This window comes from Chrysochloris asiatica, unplaced genomic scaffold (genome assembly GCF_000296735.1).
Source record: "Chrysochloris asiatica unplaced genomic scaffold, ChrAsi1.0 scaffold00301, whole genome shotgun sequence".
Lineage (NCBI taxonomy): Eukaryota > Metazoa > Chordata > Mammalia > Afrosoricida > Chrysochloridae > Chrysochloris > Chrysochloris asiatica.
In genome coordinates this window covers 2,398,181-2,413,522 of record NW_006408819.1, presented here as the reverse complement: position 1 = coordinate 2,413,522, position 15,342 = coordinate 2,398,181, and the positions used below count along the sequence as shown (strand labels likewise).

The window sequence follows — 15,342 nt, the reverse complement described above, 5'->3', positions numbered from 1 at the left end:
TATATATATATATACACACACACATATATGTCTGTAAAATAAAAGGATAATATGTTTCTAAGCAAACGTAATTTTATATGATCCTTATAAAGTAGTTAAAATTGTTGTTGTTGTTGAGTACTGTTGAGTTGTTTCTGACTCATAATGATCCTGTATAGGGTTTCCAAGGAGTAGCTGTTGAGCTCCAACTGCCAACCTTGTGGTTCAAATCGGCTTTGCAGCCCAGCGCAGTAACCCACAGCACCACACCAGGATGCTGTGTTAAAATTCGCATAACCAAAATTGGCCTTTTGGACCCTTCTGAATGGAAGTTATTTCATGGAGTTGGTCTGTTGGCTAGCTGCTAAAACTGGTTGTTCATCATCTTCATAACAACATTAAACATTTCATTTGTATAGGACTCTGTTGTTGCTAGGTGTAGCAATTTGGTTCTGACTCATAGCGACCTTGTTCACAACAGACTGGAACATTGCCCGGTCCTGTACCATCCTTACAACTGTTGTTATGTTTGAGCCGATTGCTGCTGCTACTGTGTCACTCCGTCTTGTTTAGGCTCTTCCTCTTTTTTGCTGACTCTCTATTTTACCAAGCATGATGTCTTTCTCCAGGGAGTGGTCTTTCCTGACAACATGTCCAAAGTATGAGAGACAAAATCTCATCTCCTGGCTTCTAAGGAGCACTCTGGCTGTGCTTCTTCCAACACAGATTCGTTTGTTCTTCTGGCCGTTCATGGTACATTCAATATTCTTTGCCAGCTCCATAATTCAAAGGTGTCAGTTCTTTTTCTATGATCTTCCTTATTCACTGTCCAACTTTCACATGCATATGAGGCAGTTCAAAATGCCATATCTTAGATCAGGCATACCTTAGTTCTCAAAGTGACATCTTTGTGCTTATTTACTCATATCATAAATTGACAATCAGCTCAGGGTCACAACACCAAAACTGTGGTAATAAAACCACTGGTAGCCCATGAGATGAGCTTAAATGGTATGCCCTTAGGCAGATTTAATTTTAATAGTTTTGTAATGATGTTAACGTACAAGAAAAGCTAGCACAGCAAATGATGTGATTTAATCAACATACAGACGGGAGGCAAAGTATAAAAAAGGAATGGTTTTAAAATCAACAGAAAGATAAATATTGAATAAATAAGAGTACAGGTGGTATGCAGCCTCCAAAACTTTTGCAGAGGTGGTCTGTGAATGACAGAGTTGGGGAAGATTGCCCCAGCTGAAGGAATTGATAGCTATGGTGCATCAAGTAAGCTACAAAATATATAATTTAATATCAAGTCACCTTGAGGGTGTAGTCGTCAAATCATTACAACTACTAGAATAAATATGAAAAAACTTGTGTTTTGTCCACCCCCTCCTCTTCTGTAGAGTAGACAAAAAACAGTTACCAAGTGTAATGAAACATTTCTCGGAACTATTGGTAGAAGGCACACACTTGATCACTGCTTCCTTTGTTTGGGAAGTAGAACTAGGCCAGTGCTGGTGAGCTTTGTGACCGGGTATAATCTCTCTGAGTCTTGGTTTCCTTATCTGGAAGGACAAAGGGTGTTGGTTAGATGGTGAGCCTCTAAATAACTTTCTTTCTAGAGCATTTCAGTTGTCTTTTGTCTAAAAGGATTTGATATTGTTCAGCTTTAAGGAAATTAGGACATTTTTAGTTTTAATGTGATCATCTTCCTCTTCATCGTCATCGTCATCGTCGTCTTTATCATCACCATCACACCTCTTCTTGGCCCCCGCTCCTCTTGTTCCTGTTCCTCCTCGCCCTTCCAGCCATGCACACACAGTAGCTACATTTCTTCTCTAAACACTCTAAAAAGGAGAAGCTGGAAAAGGTCCAGTACTAAGTTGAAGCATTTAAACAGATCAATACACTGATTACATTCTCAGTCCTCAGCAACAAATTTCAGAAGGGCTTTGCGGAAAGGTGGACTGGAGGAAGGCAGTGTAGGAAAAAGACTTCATTGTGTGTGAGCTATGACCACTGGTGTGGCGCTGTAGGATCAGCACTGGACAGCGAACCTAAAGGTCAGCAGTTCAAACCCACCAGCTGCTCCTTGGAAACCCTTTACAGGGTCGCTATGAGTCAGAACTGACTCGATAGCACTTAACAACAAGGCCTTTGTTATGATTTCCTGGTGTGGCACTGTAGGATAAGCATTGGACTACAAGGTTGGTATAAACCGCAGGGTCAGCAGTTCAAATTCACCAGCTGCTTCTCGGAGACCCTATAAAACGGTGGGTCGCTATGAGTCGGAACTGACTCCATGGCACTTAACAACAACAACAAATACACACTATGGAAAAGAAAGCTGGAGGTTGATCTTTGCAAATCCGTGGCCATAATCCACTGCTAATAGCCTGGCCTCATGACTTATGCATTTAATCAGGGGCTGCAAGCTCAGATGCCCACCCAACGCAGTTAACATCTAGGCAGACACGACGGCTGGTTGTGAAGAACTGGAAAGTACAGCATACCCACCCCCACCCCACCCCCCAATATTAAAGGCAATTAAAAAACATCAGAGACTAACTACTGCATGTTAGAGTAACGCCCTTCAATACGTAACCACTGTATTGAACAGACAGAAAAGTGCTATCCTGATTTTCAAGCTTACTTGTGAGGAAGAATTATTTCTTTTCAATATCAAGATTCGAACTCCTAGTTCTGGGAAGATAGACTAGAATAGACACACTTTCCCTATTCCTCTCACTCAGAACAGCTAAAAGCCTAGATGTTAGCTCTAAAAGAAACATAAGAACACACTGAAAAGTAGAAAAGGTCACGATCAGGCAAAGACCTCAGGACCCAAGGCATGGTTGGTGAGTTCCCTTGGTCTTCCTTTTGCCACTTAGGAAACTCCAAGGTTGACAAATGATAAATGTACAAATAATATACTTTATTTCTAGAACTAGTAGTTAACAGTTGGTTCCAAAATGAGCAAGACTGTGTTGGAAAAAGTATAGCCAGGACTCAGTTTAGAAATGTGGATGGTGAGACATCATACCACATATTTTTTGCATTTTATCACAAGTTACCAGTTCCTGGAGAAGACCATCATGCTTGGTAAATGAGACTCAGTGGAAAAAAAAGGAAGTCCCTCAGTGGCTGCAACGATGGGCTCAAACATAGCAATGATTCTGAGGAGGGTACAGAACCTGGTAGTGTTTTGGTCTGTTGTATAAAGGATCGCTGACTCATAACTGGCTTGAAGGCAGTAAGAGCCATTAACATATGGGAACTGAAATGATTTTAAATTGCTCAGAACCATGAAATACTTAGATATCTATCTAACAAAAACATCTACAGGTCTTGTATGTGGAAAAGCACAAAACATGGATTAAAGAAATCAACGAAGATCTTAATTAATGGAGACACGTGTTCATGGAGTTGACGATTCAACATAGTAAAGATGTTATTGTTCAATGCCATTGAGTCAGTTCCAACTCATAGCGACCCTATGCACAACAAAATGACACTGCCCAGTCCTGTGCCATCCTGACAATTGTTGTCACATTTGAGACCATTATTGCTGCCACTCTGTCAATCCATCTCATTGAGAGGTTTCCTCTTTTTCACTGACCATTCTCTTTACCAAGCATGATGTCCTTCTCTAGGGACTGATCCTTTTAGACAACTTGTTTAAATTCCGAGAAACGAAGTCTTGTTATTCTCACTTCTAAGGAGCATTCTGTTCTTTGTTCTCTGGCAGTCCATTGTAATTTCAGTATTCTTTTCCAACACCATAACTCAGTTGCATTGATTGTACTATGGTTTTCCTTATTCATTGTGCAACTTTCACATGCATATGAAGTGATTGAAAATAACATGACTTGGGTCAGGCACACCTTAGTCCTCAAACTGACTCTAAAGAGGTCTTTTGCAGCATATTGGTCCAATGTAATACATTGTCTGATTGATTTCTTGACTGCTGCTTCTGTGAACATTGACTGTGGATCCCAGTAAAATGAAATCCTTGACAATTTCAGTCCTTTCTCCATTTATCATGGTTCATCTGTGAAGATTTTCATTTTCTTTACATTGAGGTGCAGTCATATTTAAAGCTGTAGCCTTTGATCTTCAACATTAAGTACTTAAGTCCCCTTTGTTTTCAACAAGCAAGACTGTCTTCTATATACCACAGATTGTTAATGAGTCTTCCTGCAATCCTGATACATTGTTCTACATATAGTCCAGTTTCTCGGATTATTTCCTCAGCATACAGATTAAATAAGTATAATTAAAGGATACAACCCTCACACATACCTTTCCTGGTTTTAAACCATTTAATAATAACCTCTTGTTCTGTTTGAACAACTACCTCTCGGCCTATGTAACAGGTTCTGCATGAGCACAATTAAGTATTCTGAAATTCCCGTTCTTCGCAATGTTATTCATAGTTTGCCATGATCTGCACAGTCGAATGCCTTTGCATAGTCAATAAGATACAAGTAAACATCTTCCTGGTATTCTCTGCTTTCATCCAAGATTCATCTGACTTCAGCAGTAATAGCTCAGAATTCAACTTGAATTTCTGGATGTTCTTTGTCAATGGACTGCTGCAACTGCTCTAAAATTATCTTCAGCAAAAGATTACAGTGACTATGTATTCCTTCCATCTTCTTTTGATACTTTCTGCATTATTCGATAATTTGCCCAGAGAATCCTTCAATAGTGAAATCGAAGCTTGAATTTTTTCATCAGTTCCCCCAGCTTGAGAAATGCTGAGCGTGTTCTTCCTTTTTGGTTTTCTGATTCCAGATCTATGCACATTTTGTTGTAATATTTATCTTTATCTTCTTGAGCTGATATTTGAAATTATCTGTTCAGCTCTTGGACTTCCTCATTTCTTCCATTTGCTTTAGAATATCTACGCTGGAGAGCAAGTTTCAATGTCTCTTCTGACATTCATTTTGACCTTTTCCTTCCTTCTTGTCTTCTCAATGATTTTTTTTGCTTTCTTCACGTATGATGTTCTTGATGTCATCACACAACTCTTCTGGTCTTCGGTCTTTAGTGTTCAGTGTATCAAATCTGTTCTTCAGATGATCTCTAAATTCGGGTGGTATATAATCAAGGTCAAGGAGCTCTGGTAGCATAGTGGTTACAAATCAGACTGCAAACCACAGGGTCAGCAGTTCTAAACTACCAGCTGTTCTGCAGGAGAAAGATGAGGCTTTCTGCTCCCATAAAGATTTACAGCCTCGGAAACCCTGTACAGGGTCGCTAGGAGTCTGAACTGACTCCATGGCACATAACAACAACAACAACATATTCAAGGTCATGTTTGGCTTTCGTGGACTTGTTTTTATTTTCTTAAGCTTCAGTTTGAATTTGCATATGAGTAATTGATGGGCTGTACCACAGTCTGCCCCTGGCCTTGTTTTCACTGATGATATGGAGCTTTTCTATCATCTCTTTCCGCAGATGTAGTCAATTTGATTTCTATGTATTCCATCTGGTGAGGTCCATGTGTATAGTCATCTTTTATGCTGTCTAAAGAAGACATTTGAAATGAACAAATCATTGGTTTTGCAGAATTCTATCATGCGTTCTCCAGCATCATTTCTGTCACCAAGGCCATATTTTCCAACTATTGATCCTTCCTCTTTGCTCCTAACCTTTGCATTCCAATCACCAGTAATGATCAATAAATATATCTTGATTGCATGTTTGATCAATTTCAGATTGAAGAAGTTGGTAGAATTCTTCTATTTCATCCTCACTGGCTTTAGTGGTTGGTGCATAAATTTGAATAATAGTGGTATTAAGTGGGCTTCCCTGTGGGCCCATGGATATTATCCTATCACAGACAGCGTGTACCTCATGACTGACCTGGATATGTTCTTTTTGACAATGAATGCAACACCTCTCCTCTTCAATTTGTCATTCCCTGCATAGTAAACCATGTGGTTGTCACATTCAAAATGGCCAATACCAGTCCATTTCAGCTCACTAATGCCTAAGATATCGATGTTGATGCATTCCATTTCATTTTTGACAACTTCCAATTTTCCCAGATTCATACTTCGTACATTCCATGTTCTGATTTTCAATGGATGTTTACAGCTGTTTCTCTTCATTTTGAATTGTGCCCTATCAGCAAATTAAGGTCCCACGGGCTTTACTCCATTTGCGTCATCCTGGTCAAGCATACTTTGAGGAGGTAGCTCTTCCCCAGTCACATTTTGAGTGCCTTCCAACCTGAGGGGTTCATTTTCTGGCACAATATCTGACTGTTTCTCTGCTGTTCATAAGGTTTTCAGTGACTAAATATTCAGAAGTAGTTTTTCACTCCTTCTTCCTAGTCTGCCTTTGTCTGGAAGCTCATCTAAAACCTGTGCACCGTGGGTTACCCTGCTGGTATTTAAAATACTGGTGTCATAGCTTTCAGAGTCACAGCAACTCACAAGCCAATACAGTAAGACAAACTGACAGATGGGTGGTGGCCATTTGGTTTCACGTATATAAACTTATTATTAAAACAAAAAATAGTTAAGAAACAATATTTCATTTTAAGGAGTTACCATAAATCATAAATGTGCTCAAGGTTTCCTTTTATGATTTTCTAAAATAAAATTATGCTTTGATGCTAGTAAAGTTAATGCTCAACAGTTATCTGTTCAGTAACCCAACCAAAGAAAACTATGTTACAGAGATCTGGTAAATTTTAATTATTGCACAAAAAGACGAGGCACTTATTAAAGAGAGTAAAGGTATTTGGGGGTTTCTTAACATCCAGATATCCAAACACAAAATGCAAGCCATCAGCTAAATAATAATTGGAGCAAAGCTTACGTCCCTGTGAACTAGGCACTATACACAAACATTTTACATACGTCGATTCACAGAATCAGATTTTATCTACACTGGCAAATGAGGTTCACTCAGACATTAAAAACTATCGAACTGTAGCTGTTGTTGCAACTGGAGATCAAACAAATGTGATATCTTAGACCTGGCAGCTGTTAAAACATTTTTAGGACGACACTAGATGCCCGTGATAGCTCTGCGTAGTACAGTCTGATTTTAAAGTGCATTTAATTATCAGGGAAGAATGGCATCCACAAAAGCCTCAGCCTCTGTAAAATTACTGTATGGTAACAGTTTTACATACTCATAAATACTAAATATAAAACAAAAATCTCATTTAAGAACTTCCAAGAGCTATCTAGTTTGTTATAGGTTTCTTCAGTGAAGGTTAACATGCTCTTCATCTGGGTAGATTTATGAAGAGTCTCCAAGTCCTTTAGAAGAGCATTCTTGTTTGGAACTAGTGTTAAAATTGCTTCCTGAAGTATAGGTGCTTTGAGATTCTCCTGAGGAAGTTCTGGAAGGCACAGTACCCCACGATGATCGGTTTGAAGTCTCTCTTTTGCCTTCTCCTCTTCTTCCTGTTCAGTTGTCAGAATTTGAATTTTGTGCTGTAGGCTCTGAATATTCCTAGTCACCGACTCTGTAGTCTCTACCATTTTATCTACTTCTTCCTGCAATAATGCCAGTCCTTCTTCATTAGCTCCGTGCCGGTCTTTTTCCATTTTCAGTAGACTTGACACATTAGGTCTATTTTTCAAATTTCTGGGAGGGCCCTTCAGGGTTTCACACAGTTGTAGCAATCTTTTTTTTTCAAGAAGTTAAGATGGTACTGAATTTTTTCATTTTCTTCAATAGTGTGGTTATTATTGACTCCCTCATAGTTTGCAAGTGTTCTCGATTTGTCTTTGAAAGGGGGTTCCAGGCTTTTCTCTTGTTGGGAGCTATCCTGATCTGTTTTAGATTAGTATCCTTTGTTTTCCGTCTCACTTCAGAAGAAAGATGCGTTGGTTGTTGTTGTTTTTACTGTATTTCTAACCTCATTCTCTGAGAACTCGTCTTCCTCATAAATTTTCTTTTCGGATTTCTTGTTACTTGTTGAGACTTCTTAGAAGCATTTGTTTGGTCAGGCATCCTGCAGTGACTCCTCCTCAATCCTCAGGTCAGCAGTGCTCAGAGCAGTTCCCCTTCCATATTCTTTTGATGCTTTCTGCATCACTCAATATTTTGCCTTTAGAATCCTTCAGGATTGCAAGTTGAGGCTTGATTTTATTCTTCTGTTCTTTCAGCTTGAGAAATGCTGAGCACATTCTTACCTTTTGGTTTTCTACCTCCAGGTCTTTGCACATTGCATTATAGTACTCGACTTTGTCTTCTCCAGCTGCCCTTAGAAATTTTCTGTTCAGCGCTTTGACTTCGTTTCTTACAGTTGCCATAACTTCTCTACACTCAAGAGCATGTTTCAGAGTCTCTTCTGTCATCCATTTTGGTTCTTTCTATCTTTCCTGACTTTTTAGTGACCTTTTTTTAAAAAAATTCTTTAATACATTTATTATTGTATTTTTGTTTGTGACCTGCAGAGCCCTCCAAAGCAAGGTCCCCACATAACTGAGACTGGAATTAAAAATGTATCTCATTCAAATCTTAAATCAGCAACTCCATAAAGCTAGCTGCCAAAAGCAAATCTCAAATAATAATTTGAAATCCAACGTGCTTGTTCTCTTCCCTTGATAGGATTTTGACCCGCAAGGCACTAGACTAGATGTTATTGACATGCAAAGATTTCTAAAGTTTCTGGGAGTCAGACTAAGATGGCAGACTAGGCAGATGTTCTACTCAGATCTTTTGAAACAAAGATGTTGTTGTTCTTCTTTCTCATAGCAACCGTGTATAGGATTTCCAAGGAGAAGTTGGTGGATTTGAATGGCCTAACTTGTGTTTGAAGTTCAGTGCAGATCGCATAGTGCCACACCAGGAGTCCACAACAAACAGGGGAGACCAAATGAAACACACAGATGATGATTCTGAAACTCTGAGCTTCAGAGCAAATGATAGAGAAGTGGATTGAACACTTACTAGGAGGAGAGGCTGAGCAGGGCCAGTGAAGGAGGGAGACAGACTGAAGGATCTCCCAGGAGGCCATCTTGAGCTTTTGCTTCAGAGACAGAGGCTTGGCAGTGCAGATTCACACAGGGGAATGAGAACGGCAAAGGTGGGCTTCTTTCTTGTCCCACTAGTTTCCTCCACTCGTATCCATCCCCAGCACAGCCCCTGCTGCCTAGGAGTTTACAACCTTGAGGTTGTGGGTCACACCAGGGTGAGGTGAACACTGACAATGCTGCCTTGGTTCCTGGATTTGAGTTGGTTCTACTCCAGATCTAAGGAACCCTGAGAGGCACGTGATCAGCCTAGAACTGGTCCATCCCCTTGTTGTTGCTAGGAGCCATCAAGTGAGTACCAACTCATAGTGACTGTCTCAGACCAAGTTTTCCAGAGAAGCAAAACCCGTGAAAGATATATATATATATATATATATATGTTGTTGTTGTTGTTGTTAGGTACCGTTGAATTGGTACCGACTCATAGCTACCCTATGCACGACAGAACGAAACATTGCCCAGTCCTGCGCCAACCTTACAATTGTTGCCACATTTGCCAATCTGTCTTTCTGTGGGTCTTCTTGTTTTTCTTTCTATATATATATGGAGTCCTGGTTAATATATATATATATATATACAGCATAGTTGGGAGATATAGATATAGATATAGATATAGATATATATATATAATCACAAGTTGGGCTGCTAACCTCAAGGTCTGCGGTTCCATGGGAGACAGATAAGGCTTTCTGCTCCCATAAAGATTTGCAGCCTCAGAAACCCTAGACAGGGCCACTATGGGTCGGAACTGACTCGACACACACATACAAAAGTTTATTATCAAGGAAATGAAATGGTATATAATTGCAGAATTCCAGTAGAAGAGATAGAGAGTCCCTCTTGTATGTCCATTATATTGGAAGTAGGCCACACCAGCTAACCGATTGCTACTCACAGCCATTCATCATAGCGCTAACTAGGTATTACGTTTCATCACCACAGGAATGAGCACATCTCAACTGCTAACACTCTTGAAATCCTCGTGTAGTCAAGTTGACACAAACTCTTTTTACAGCCCACCCTTGTCAACTTGAAACCTATAAACTCTATGCATAATCTCTAAAAAAAGAAAATTATAAAGTCATACTTGCGCCTAACATGATATAACTAAAACATGTACAAACAAAAATGCACTGGGCTCATTTATATCATGTCTCAAGTTAACAATGCTCAACTCTCTGATGCCCACATATAAAACAAAACTATATATTCATTTGAATGTGCAGTGGGCCTATTCTGCCAGCCAGTCTCCTGCCCGTAGGCACACAGCTTTACTCAGTCCTTGGGCCTTGAGTCCATAGCTGCTCTGGCTTTCCATGCCACTCCCTCGGCTGCCGTCTCTGCTGGTGCCTCTTTCCCAGGTGGGAATGCCATGCTCGACTCATGCTCTTTTTTAATGGTGGTCCTAGGATAGTCTGTTCCTGAAATGAAAGATAGCTACTCCCCCCTTTTAATTGTTGTTGTCAGGTGCCATTGAGTTGGAACCGACTCATAGCGACCCCATGCACAGCAGAACGAAACAATGTCCGATCCTGGGCCAACCTCACTACCGCTGCCACACTTGACGCCATCAATGATGCCACTTGGCTGATCCATCTCCTTGGGGGTCTTGCTCTTTTTCTCTGACCCTCCACCTTACCCAGCATGACATCCTTCTCTAGCGACTGTTCTCTCCTGACAATGTGTCCAAAGTATGAGAGATGAAGCCTAGCCATCTTGGCCTCCAAGGAGCACTCTGGCTGCACTTCTTCCAAAACAGATCTATTGGTTCTTTTGACAGTCTATGGCACTTTCAGTATTCTCTTCCAACACCACAACTCAAAGGCATCAATTGTTCTACGATCTTCCTTATTCACTGTCCAGCTTTCGCATCCATATGAGGTTATTGAAAATACCATGGCTTGGGTCAGGCGCACCTTATTTTAAATAACCAGCAGGGTCACCCATGGTGAGCAGGTTTCAGATGAGCTTCCAAACACAGACAGACTAGGAAGAAAGAGTGACAAACTACTTCTGAATCACTAGTCACTGAAAACTCTTATGAATAGCAGAGAAACACTGTCAGATATAGGACTGGAATATGGGAAGGCACTCAATGCGACTGGGGAAAAAAATGCCTCCTCAAAGTAGAGTTGACCAAGATGACCATGATGACGTGAATAGAGTTAAGCTCGGGGGAGAAATGCTCACAGAACCTTCATTTGCTAATGGGCCACAAATCAAACTGAAGAGAAACACCTGTAAGCATCCATTGAAAATCGGAACATGGAATGTACGAAGTATGAATCTGGAAAAATTGGAAGTTGTCAAAAATGAAATGGAATGCATCAACATCGACATCTTAGGCATTAGTGAGCTGAAATGGACTGGTATTGGCCATTTTGAATCTGACAACCCTTTTAATTATACATCTACAATTACAGTCCTGACAATCACAGTTAATCCTACTAACAGTTACTCATAACTGAAATCATCAAATCCTATCAGCATTATCACCCATCCCCTTTCACCAGACCTATTTGGTAAAGAGGAAAACTAGTCAGTGGGGATTCTCCTTTGTCCCTTCATTTTACAACTAAGCACACCCATGAAAGTTTGTAAGCCAGTTCCCCCATTTTTGATAGCCAATGTCTAAATTGCCTGTCTTTATCAACCCAGTATCCTGAGGAGACAAGCATATTCCTTGATATGAAGAATCTTCCATTCTTATTGGAATTTTGAGCAATTGTATCCATAAGCAAAAGTCCAGTTCACTAAATTGTAGCAGTTGACACTTGCTCAGACTATCAAACATCTTTATTCAGTCAGGTTCTGGTCAGCTCAGCTCTAGTAATCCAAGCTAGGTCAAATGGGTACCAGCTGCCAGTTTGGGAGTTCACACAACTCTCTGCACTTCAAATCAGCTAGCCCATTCACTCTCAGTGCTGGCCCCCAAGAGCTAGGGAAGTGCCCATGGGCTCAAGAGTTCACACAACTCCCTAATCTTCAGTCCATCCAGCCCCTTCCCTCTCATCTTACTTTAGTGGCCTTTTGCTTTCTTCCTGTATGATGTTCTTGATGTCATTCCACAACTTCTCTGGTCTTCAGTCACTAATGACTAATGCATCCAGTCTGTTCTTGAGATGGTGAAATATACTCAAGGTCATATTTTGTTTGGCCCCCATGGACTTGTTTCTCTAGCTTCAGCCTGGACTTGCATATAAGTAATTGATGTTCTCTTCCACTGTCCATACCTGGCCCTGTTTTAGCTGATGAAATTGAGTTTCTGCATTGTTTCTTTCCACAGATGTAGTCAGTTTGATTCCCATGTAGTCCATCTGGTGAGGTCTATATGTGTAATCACCTTTTATGTTGTTTAAAGAAGGCATTTGTAATTAATAATCCATTGGCCTTTCAAAATCAATCTCTCACTTCGTTTCTATCACTAAGGTCAGTTGCTGTTTCTCCAGTAGCCATGATTTCCAGATCCAGGAACCAAGGGTTGGAAATGGGAGTGGTACCACTTACTGTTGCTCCTAGTGACTTACTGGAAAAACTTGCTTCCTGTCCCTGCGACCCTATACTCTTTAGGTCTGGAGGGTCTTGTTCCAAAGGGAAGAATATTCCCACCTGGAGAAACAATAGTGATCCCAGGGAACTGGAACTTAAGAATGCCTTCCAACTACTTTGGGCTCCTCATGCCTCTGGATCAACAGTCCAAGAAGGGAGTTACTGTATTTGGTGGTGTGATGTACCAAGGGGAATTGATTTCGTATAATGGAGGTAAAGAGGAATATATGTGGAATTCAGGAGCTGCCTTAGGACATCTGGTAGTACTGCCATACCCTATCATTAAAGTCAGTGGTAAACAACAGTAACCCAGTTACAACACGACTGCTAATGACCCTGACTCTTCAGGAATACAGGTTTGGGTCACACCCAACCCGCAAAGAGCCACAACCCACTCAGGTCCCTGCCAAGGGCAAATGGAATAAGGAATGGGTGGTGGAAGAAGGCAGTTCTAAATGCCAACTATGATCACATGACCAGTTGCAAAAACAAGGACAGTAATTTTTACAAGTATTTGTTCCTTGGATGTGTACCTCAAATATCTTTCTTTGGTTCACTTATAAAATATAAGCTATAAATGAGGTTAGTGTGTTTTTGGTTGTATATGTTAGTTAGGTCATGCTAGGTGCAAATACCACTTTGTAATTGTCTGGTTTTTTAATTTAGACATTATGTGTTGTCTAAGGAGATATATAAGGAGCTCTGGTAGCGTAGTGGTTACGAATCGGGCTGCGAACCGCAAGGTCAGCAGTTCAAAACTACCAGCTGTTCCGTGGGAGAAAGATGAGGCTTTCTGCTCCCGTAAAGATTTACAGCCTCGGAAACCCTGTACAGGGTCGCTATGAGTCGGAACCGACTCCACGGCACATAACAACAACAAAGGAGATATATACAGGGGTCAAGCTGACAAGGAGTAGACTATGATAGTTATGATAGGTAAGGCTTAGTGTCAACTTGATTGGACCAAAATTCTCAGTGGTTTTGCAGTTAAGACATAGTTATCACCTGTAATGAGATCTATTGTAAACAGCCAGTCAACTGAAAGGAAGTTTCCAATATATTGTACATTTGGGCAAAGCTTGCTTGCTTTTTGCAGGGATTGGATCCTGCATCTGGCTCCTCACCTGACTTCCGGCTCTTTGGACTCGAGTCAGCAGCCTGCCATATTACCTGCCAATCCTGGGAGTTGTCAGTAGCCTGCTATCTTACCTGCCAATCTTGGTTTCATTGGCTCTGGCAGCTGTGTGAGTCAGGAGAAGCCTTTAGCCTGATATCTGACCCACGGACTTGAAATTTTCCTGCCTCTACAACTGTGTGAACCGTTTCCTTTATATAAACCTTTCTGTATATGCGTGTGTGTGTTTTGCTTCTCTAGAGAACCTAGCCTAAGACAGCAGTAAAAAGATGCAACCCTAGTGAGCGCCTTTCCTGATTTTAAACCAGGCAGTAGTATCTGTCCAAATAACTGCCTTTTGGTCTATGTACAGGTTCCATATGAGCACAATTAAGTGTTCTGGAATTCCCATTCTTCACAGTGTTATCTATAGTTTGTCAGGATCCACACAGTCGAATGCCTTTGCATAGTTGATAAAACACAAATAAAAATCTTCCTGGGAATCTATCTTTTCAGCCAAGATCTATCTGACGTCAGCTATGATAGCCCTTGTTCCGTGTCCTCTTCTGAATCTGGCTTAGATTTCTGGCAGCTCGTTGTTGATGTAGTGCTGCAGCATTTTTTAATTATCTTCAGAAAAAATTTATTTGCATGTGATATTAATGATATTGTTTGATAGTTCCACATTCTGTAGGGCTATCCTTCTTTGGAACGGGCACATATATGGATCTCTTCCAATCGGTTGGCCAGGTAGCTGTCTTCCCAATTCCTTGGCATAGATGAGTGAGTGCCTCCAGTGTAGTCCATCAATTCCTGGAGCCTCAGTTTTCACCAGTGCCTTCAATGCAGCTTGGAGTTCCTCCTTCAATATCATCATATCTTATGAAATGGTTGAATGCCGGAGAATTGTTTTTAGAACAGTGACTGTATTCCTTCCACCTTCTTTTGATGCTTTCTGCATTGTTCAGTGTTGCAATCTAAGGCATGAATCTTTCCTTCAACTCTTTCAGCTTTAGAAATGCTGAGTAGTTTCTTCTTCCTTTTTGGTCTTATAATTCTAGGTCTTGGCACATTTCATTATAATGCTTTGAGCTATGTTGTTGTTTTTAAGTGCAGTGAAGTCAGTTCCGACTCATGGTGATTCTGTTTCTGAGAAGCGGCTGGTGTGCCAAGACGGTGAAAGTTTTCCCCAAACTATGACCATTTTTTTATGTGGGCTTTCTGGTGGCTCCTGCTGCATGCTCAGTGAGGACTCACAGACCAGGGCACAGTATTGAATAACAATTGACTTCCCCTCCCAGGGGACAGCAGCCTGCCTCCCCGCTGCCCCCCAGGACAGCCAGTGCCCCCTTTCCACCTGGAGCTTCCTTATCCTTCTCATGGAAAAGCAACTCGAGTTCCAAGAAGGAACTGGAAATACAATTTCAACAGAGGCCAGGTTAGGCTCTGTGGTTAAAGAGGTTTCATGACACATTAGTGCTACAGCCGAGCTGTGCTCTGGGTTATTGGGGTGGGGGGTGATTGTGTTGTACTATTTGGTTGGGGTTTTTTGCCTACTTTTGGAGCATAACCACCTTTTGTTTCTATGAGGAAGATGCATTCACTATCTGAAAAAGACATACAGATGAACTTTTCAAACACAGCCTGTTCCCACCCAGCTTATAATAGCACCTGGCAGGAGGAGATTGT

At 40.9% G+C, this 15,342-nt stretch overlaps 1 protein-coding gene and 1 pseudogene across 1 annotated transcript in view; one reads left to right on the top strand and one right to left on the bottom strand.

The window, feature by feature from the left end:
* The window catches only part of MTMR1 (myotubularin related protein 1), a 59,636-nt gene that overhangs the window by 11,337 nt on the left and 32,957 nt on the right, over nucleotides 1-15,342 (top strand). The gene's annotated exons all lie outside the window — the stretch shown is intronic.
* LOC102838310 lies at nucleotides 7,128-7,827 on the bottom strand (annotated as a pseudogene).